A 7,179-nucleotide genomic window follows, 5' to 3' on the forward strand; every position below is an offset into this window, starting at 1 on the left:
TGATTTCTTACCACATTATGTGGTTATTCGAGACCTCCATGATCTTGATTTGGTTGTTGCTACTAGGAGTGTTGATCTTAAGTCTCACTAATATCACTTTGATGGCTTTGAGAGCTCTAATTTTATAGATTTTTATCTCATTTCTAATGTAGACATAGTGAGAAAGTTTTGGCATGAGTATTTTGGCCATGTCAACTACAGATATCTATAGCATATTAGTGTACAGGAGCTAGTGATTGGGCTACCTCAGATATCTTGTACTAATGTGTTGTGGTTTCACAATACACACCCTATTTCTTGTACAAATGGGGATCCCCTAGTTAAATTTTCTCTACTAGTCTCCTAGTCTAAAGTCTTGGTCATTTTGAGCTCTACCTCAAGATTGGGTCTAAAACCAATCTCTGACTAACAAGATTTAGGCAACTAGAGAGGAGAAAAAACATATTTTTTGGACCTGTTATGCTTCAAGTGTGCATATGTGCACTTGCGCACATGTGCATGTGTTCTAAGTGCACACATGCACACTATACCCCTAGTCTGGTGGTGCACACATGTGCATGTGTGCACCCTTGGAGGTTGTACACATGTGAGGTACCCACTAGGACCCCAAGGCCTATATAAGGCCCTTGACCCCTCCATCTTCCTCATTTTTTTCCTCCCTCTACAAACATGCATCTTCACACCTGTGTCCACTACACTCCTCCACCTCCACTCCCTCCTACACAACAAAACAATAAAAGGTTAGACCATTTGAGGTGTGCACATGTGTACCTCCACATTAAGCATGCAAAACATAAAATAACTAAACAAACAAAAAAGATTAAGACTCCCAAGCATTATGAAGGCGCAAATGTACGCACCTTCCAACATAAAAAAGCAATTAAAAGGAAGTTGTTAGCAATTTTAGCTGCCCCCCCCCCCCCCCCCCCCCCTTCCCTCACCTTTTCCCTTGTCACCATCATTGAAATCCGATTAGAGATATCTATTCATGGTGTCAAAGTTGCATAGTTTTTTAGGCATGTGGCTAAAACCTAACTAAAACTCTAGTCATCCCCTTCAATGATATAATTCTGTATTACCTTTTTGAAGAGTTAGATTACCCATGCGCCACTTAAGTTGGATCCCCTTGCTAGGTTCATTCACTCTAAATTTTGACCCCGTGCCCTATTCATTTAAATAATTTATGCATCTACCTTTTATTTCCCTAAGTCTAAGTGCCCCTTTATTTAAACTTCATCTTTCTAAAGGATCTTTCATTAAATGGTGCGCTTTATTCTTGTGAAATAGTATGATGCATATACGTGTCATGGCAGGGCCACAATCTGATGATCTAGAGATGACATCACAAGTTGGATACGTGTCAACATCTTGTGATATCTCAATGAAAGAAATATCTCAAAGGCTTGTAATCAATCATGATCATTAATTAGATGCAGATCAATGCCTGTCGTATTCTAACTTTCTAAAGTTGCATGAATGATAGCCAAAGTGAGAAAGTAATTGTTTGACACATGGACATAGTTGGACTGGATTGAGGTGTGGGTTGTAAATAGGAATGTGTTAGAATAAGTTTTCCAAATGGCACACCTAGGTTGGTTGGAGTTTTTGACTATGATAAAAAATCTTCACTTTATGGAAGTCATTGATCAAAAGCAGATCAATGTTTTTCACTTTCTCATTTTTTATAGATGTATGAAGAATAGCTAAAGCCTAAAAGTGACACATCTACACATATCCTATTTTCCTAAAAGTTAAAGTTAGGAGATCACATGGTCATAGGCAGTATCAAGATTAAGATATGTTAAGTTCCAAAGAGGCAATGAAAAGCTATGCAGCCAAATTTTGAACCATCATATGGCCGCAAGTGGTCAGATAAACTCCAATTTCTAAGTTATGAAGGTGCAAAAGACAATAATAGTCAGGTTCATAGTTATCACTCCATCGCACATGATTAAGGGTTACCCAAAATTAATGTGGTGAAGTAGAAAAATGCTTTGATAGCAACTTCACAGGGTTAAAAGATGAGTTAAGATTTTAGGCTGTGAGGTTGTGATTCAAATAAAATGTTAACTCCAAGAAGTTTTCACAACATCGATGAGTTAAAAGATAGAGAGAAATAAGAAATTGTGACAAAGTGATCAATAGTTGAAAGAAGTCTTCACAGCATTGCAGGTCAACATAGTCAATAAAGAGTTAAAGTTGTGAGGCTGCAAAAAGTAACTAGGATAAATAAGGTCTATGTAGTTGCAGCATCACATAGAGTTAAGGCTAAGCTAAGATCAAGGTTTTGAAGTAGTGAAAACTTATGATCTCACCTTCACAAGTTTTGATTATGAGTTAAAGATTCAAGTTGCAAGGTTTCAATAAAGGGAAATAGTTAACTTTAAATGGTTATCCCAATGTCATGGGTAAAAAAGCATTGAATACATTTCAGGTTGTGAATAAGCAATATAGGGCCAAAATAGCATAAGTTAGTCAATCACAGCTTCGCACAATTAACCCATGAGAAAAGTTTTAAGCTATGAGACTGTGAGGATCATTTGATAGTTAAAGGAAATAGTTATCTCATCATCATAGGAGTCTAAGTTGTAGTAACAGTTTGAGATGTAAAGCCATAAAAAATAATCAAAATAGTTTAGTTAAGGCCTAGAGCAACATCACAAGGTTTCATTTGCAGTTAGGGTCCTTACTTGTGAAGCTATGAAGTAAAATGGCAGTCAATCAAAATAATAATTGCAACATCGCATGATTCAAAAAATCTTGTATCTGGTGGTTATGAAGAGGCGACATAGTTAATGTCTGAGGCATCACAATATGATAGGAAAAATAAATACTAGGTTCTACACCATGGTGAAGATGCAAGAAGTCAGTTTCATGGTCATCATTGGGTCACAACGGTTAGTGAACTAAAGTGATAGACAACTATGAAGTGGAAATAAAGCATAGAATGAAGAGGCCACATTTTTGCAAAGCCATGTAGTCAATGAAGAAATAGGGTTTTGAAGCAGTGAACAAGAGTAATCGCATCATTGTAGGCTTGACATGGTAGTTAGAAAAAATAGGATGATTTGGTAGAACGCTTCAAAGATATAAGGCCATATGGCAAGGTTGACTGGTGAATTCAATTGAATTGATGAAATGGTTGACTTGGCACTATTGCAATACTATCAAAGTAGCTCATTGATGGTGAACAAATCCTTTGAGTGTCTGTAACCATCTTTTTGGTGTTCTCAATGCCTAATAAATGCAAAATTCATTTTTCCACCGCTATGGTTATCCATCTACCAATCAGAGCAATTATGGTCATCATTTCTATCTCTTTAGGGATCAAGTTTACATGAAAAATGAGGTTTTCTACATAGGGATGTGCATCTTATCAAATCTTCCTTAGATCAGTAGTTATTATTATCTGCAATTTAAAGATAGTGGTTGAATTTTAGGGTTTCCATTGAAGTCTTCTTAGTTATGCCTAAGCTATAAAGGAAAATTTTGTAACCCTTTCAAGGGGTTGGTCTCTTCTCTGATTCTATAGCAGTTGTATTGTATACTCTACTACTACAATTCCCTTTTCCTCTAAATGAATATACTTCTTTTTTGTACCTCTTTCTTCAATTAATATAATATGCAATATCTTCTTGCATTATGTTAATGTGTTGCTTTTATTTCTACAAGTTGTATGTTGTATCCATTTTGGTTTTGAATGATATAGAGTGAAGTTCCTTCCTTATAAAATTTCATTAGTTTCTAATCTGTATGTGATTGTTGGGTTAAAGAAAAGATTGAATATGTTTACTTTGGGATTATATTGATGAACTATGTAGTTCTAGGCAGAGATGAGATGTAATGTACTATTTGGTGTATCACCTCTCTAGATTAGATTAGTTAGTTTGATGTCATACATTTCCTTCTCCCTTTTCCTTCAATGAAGTAGTTAGGTACATCCTAATAGTGAGGAAGTCAGCCTTCTTCGAAGACTCAATCTCATTGTTCAAGTCCCACAACTTGGAGATTGTTTCCATGTTTCACAAGGTTGCCTTTCAATCAAACTTTAGGCAAGGGTAAAAACTTTGTGACAAGAGAAGTAAAACCCTTCAAGGGCCTTATGAAGGTGTGCAAAGGTGAACATGTGCTCACCTATGTGCCCACAAGGGGAATCCAAAAAATTGACCTTTCCCCCCTTTGATGCATTGTGCATTGTACATGCATGCAATTGCACATGTCCACACCTCACTAAGGTGTGTAACTATGCAAAATCCATTCAAAGGCTAAATATAGTGCACCAAAACACTTTTAAGGGTGTGCTAGGTGCATTGAAGTACATAAAAAGGTGTTTTTGAGGGGGGCAACTAACTTTTTGTTTAGTTTGAGTGGTTTTGATCTTTTGGGAGTTAGTTGGAGCTTGTTTTAGGTCAAGTTTTTACTTTTGAACTAATTTTTTCCTCTTTTGTGCAGACTAGATGGCATTCCCATCCTCTTCCATGGTGGAGAAAATGGATCCAAAATTGATTGTGTTCAAGTATCAAGGGGTACTAAAGAAGTCAAGGTTCTAAGATGGACATGTAGAGATCAAAGATACAAAACTTAGACACATATACCATAATACATTTATCACAATCTACAATAAACCAAGGAAGAGGTCAACAATAGTATGTGCACTCATCTGATCAAGGCTTGTGAATGCAACATCTCACCCAACATTAGTTCAATCCTTAGAACTGATAATGACCCTTTCAGAGCACTATGTGACCAAAGAGAAGGTCATAAAGAGTATCATAAGAGAGATAGTCCTAGACCTCTGACCTCAAAACATAGAAAAGGTATTTCACCTCCCAAGGGTGGATCAATACTTGTAAATCTCATATAATGGATCAAAGAGACAGTACAAGGAAAATTTGAAAGAGGTATAGGAAATAGTGCAATCCTCTTTCCTCATTGACAGGACACTTGTGGATCGTAGAATGGGCAAAGTAGATATGACAAGGGGATACATGAAGGATGATATTGGATATGCAATTGTCATTTTGAGTAGAGTCATGGTTCTCCCAGTAACGGGTCAGCTTTAGACTTGGATGGTCCACTTCATTGAAACCATCAGGATGACAAAGATGCCAATCGATTGATCTACCATCCTAAGTGCCAACTTGGATGATAAATTAGTTGCCATTAAATCCAACCTGCACTTTTATATGACATCATATATGGTGTATTTACTGGCAACTAGAACCATAGATTACCCATGCTTGAATAAAAAGGGAAGTATGCAAGATTCAATGCTTGGCCCTACGTAGCATACCCATAGTTGGTAAAGAAGAAGCTCCCACTACAAAGTTTGGAATACAAGGTGGTGAATGATGGGTTTATCTTTGCAATCATCAGGATCATTGAACGAGATTATGCAAAGAGAATATCAATAGAGACAGTAGCCAAAATCACAGAGATCAACACCTACTACATTTATTTGAAGACCTTCACCTATCTTCGGGTAATTGGTATTCTATTGTGCCCAAAAAATCTCCCAAGATACCCATTAGATAGGCTCATACTCCTAGAGATAGCCCACCAACTCACTTCTACATATGACAGAGTGATAAAACATCATAAGAAGACATGGGTCTAGCCCATCACAACTAGGATCTTTGAGGTGAAGTAGAAGCAAGATATTGCAACCTTTGACTCTAAATGGGACCCTTGGAATAATACAACTCCCCTCACCCATTTTTTGATAGCATTGGGATGGTACAACATCTAGTAGGAAAATAGTTTGTACATGTTGATGCATTAGAGGATCATTAGATGAATGCTATAGATGACTATGATATTCGTATAAGGGATTATTATATGATGACTCTATGCTTAGCAAAAAATGTGATTAAGATGAAGATCCTTCTCAAGGTCATGGGATATGATGCAAAAGATGACATGGGTCCTTTGTATAATAGAGTTAAAAATCTATGATAGGACAATTATGAAAGAAGAAATAGGGAGGGATGAGAATGTTGATATAAATCATTGGGCCAGATATGTGGTTGAATTGACAAAGGAATGGATCAAGAATACATTTAAAATGGATCCAATTCCTCAGGCCATACCCTTACAAGCCATAACTAGGCCAATCAAAGGCAAAGGTACAAAGGTCACTGTACCAGCCTTCCTCACTCAATCCCTAGTGAGCCCAGAAATAGTTCATCAACATAAGCAAGAGGTTGAGTACTTTGAAGATGATAAGGGCAAGAAAAGGAAAAGGGTACCTCCAAAGGAAAATAGATAAGCAACTCGAGCACTTCCATAATAGGTATAATTTGAATAGGCACAACCTAAACATGCACAAGTTGAGCCTCAAGAAGAGCTAGCACAAGAGCCATAAAGGAAGGCATAATCAAGATAGCCAGAGGAAGAAAAAGTTGAGGAGAAGAGGGTTCCATTAGTGACAAATAAAGAGGAAGAAACCTCCCCCTTAGCTCAAAAGAAATCAAGAATTGAAACAACTATAGTGGGTACACAAAGGAGGAGATCAAAGAAGAAAAATACTTCTTTCCCAAAGGTTCTTGAGACCATCCCAGAAGATGAGGATGAGGAAGAAGGGGAGAAAATAGAGTTTGTCCCCTTGAGCCAAATAACCCAATTGATCAAAGTCATAGAGGAAGAGAGGTAAATATTCTCTATAGTGATACCTCCATCCACTCTAAGAGAGCCTAGGTCAAAGCCATAAAGGAAGAGAGGTAAAGAAGCTCTATAGTGATACCTCCATCCACTCTAAGAGATCCTATCCAAGTGCAAACTTCAGAAGATTAACAACCAAAATGGATAGTAGAGGTGGAGGGTGACAAAATTGATGTCTTCAACCTCTCTGACTTTGATTTTATGCTAGTAGGCACTGAGATTATATGATTAGAGATACTCCCACGAGTGAACCTTTAGGAGAGGATTGGAATCAATTACTACCTCTACCTCAAGGACCTCTAGGCATTCCACTACCACCATCTTAGGATTTGCCCATTTTGGATAAGGGTTAGTAACTTCACTTCCTCTAGTTACCCAAGAAGAAGAAGAAGAAGAAGCTGAGGAAGGGGAGTTCCAATAACATGTTGATGAAGTACCTAAGGAAGGACAAATACTGGAATAAACTTTAAAAACTCCTCAAGATATAGAGGTTGGCACCTTAGCCCAATAAGAGAAAAA

Source organism: Cupressus sempervirens, chromosome 4 (assembly GCF_028749045.1).
Source record: "Cupressus sempervirens isolate cs-2001-9-10 chromosome 4, ASM2874904v1, whole genome shotgun sequence".
NCBI classification, from domain to species: Eukaryota; Viridiplantae; Streptophyta; class Pinopsida; order Cupressales; family Cupressaceae; genus Cupressus; species Cupressus sempervirens.